The 1194-nt window shown below is 41.2% G+C and overlaps 1 non-coding gene across 1 annotated transcript; it reads left to right on the top strand.

Annotated features, from left to right (window-relative positions):
• Window positions 1-294: 294 nt before the first annotated feature.
• On the top strand, window positions 295-424 carry LOC142428392 (small nucleolar RNA SNORA31). The gene has a single exon (XR_012780302.1). It is a non-coding gene; the product is annotated as a small nucleolar RNA SNORA31 (small nucleolar RNA).
• The last annotated feature ends 770 nt before the right edge of the window (window positions 425-1194 follow it).

Raw genomic sequence — 1194 nt, 5'->3', positions numbered from 1 at the left:
GGCCTTCTACAAATGGGTTGCTCAGATTTTAAGCTCTAATATCATTTCCTTCTCCAGTCTTGGATTTTATTATTTACAAACTTGGATCACACATGCTGGTATATTTCTTCCCTGTGCACCTAGCTGTCGCCTCATTTAGATGGCTGCTTATTTAAGAAAAGCCTTTAATACCCCCAGACACTATTCCTCCCGACAGCCAAGAACCATTGTGCTCAGGTGGAATTTGTAGATCGATCAAGAGGCAGTTATGAGAAGAGAACTGAGGAAGCCTGCATGGTTTAAAATCAAGAAAGGAAGCATCTATTGACAGACCTGGAGCAGTTACTGTCTGCTCTTAAGGTTTCCTACAGATGCAAGAGAGAATGTCCTCGCGCTTTCTGCCTGCCTGCCTGTGGCAGCCATGATTGAATAGGGGAGGACAGTGATGAAAAGAAAAAAAAAAAATCAAGAAAGGTGTGTGTCATGGTTGTAAGTCTTCGCCATACTTACTCAATATATATGCTGAGCAAATCATGGATGAAATGAAGAACAATGCAGCTTAAGAATGAAAGGAAAGCTTATTTATAACTTGAGATATTCAGCTGACACAACCATGCTTACTGAAAGTGAGCAGGACTTGAAGCATTTGCTCATGAAGATCAAGAATTGCAGCCTTGCATATGGATTATAAATCAATGTAAGCAAGATCAAAATCTGCATAACTGTACCAAGAGGTACATGCCAAATGGAGAAAAGGAGAGTTGAAGTCGCCAAGGATTTTGATTTGCTTAGATACAAAATCAATGCTCATAGAAACAGCCGTGAAGAGATCGACAGATGCTGCCCAGGACCTCTTTCAAGTACTGACAATCAAGGATGTTACTTTGATGGGGAAGGGGTGCCTGACCCAAGTCATGTAGTGTCCATTGCCTCATATGCATGTGAAAGTTAGGCATTGAATTTATGCATTTAGATTGAATTCCTCAAGAGAAGAAGAGTATTCAAAGTATCATGGATTGCTAAAAGGTCAAACATCTGTTTGGGAAGAAATATGACTAGAGTGCTCTTAAATGCTTTGGATATGTTGTCAGGAGAGACCAGTCTCTGGAAAAGGATATCATAGCTGGTAAAGTGGAGGGACAGCAAAGAAGAGGAAGGCTCTCGATGACACAGATTGACACAGTGGCTGCAACACTGGGCTGAGACATAGCAACA

Source organism: Tenrec ecaudatus, chromosome 15, assembly GCF_050624435.1.
Source record: "Tenrec ecaudatus isolate mTenEca1 chromosome 15, mTenEca1.hap1, whole genome shotgun sequence".
Lineage (NCBI taxonomy): Eukaryota > Metazoa > Chordata > Mammalia > Afrosoricida > Tenrecidae > Tenrec > Tenrec ecaudatus.
This window is presented reverse-complemented; position numbering and strand designations above follow the sequence as displayed.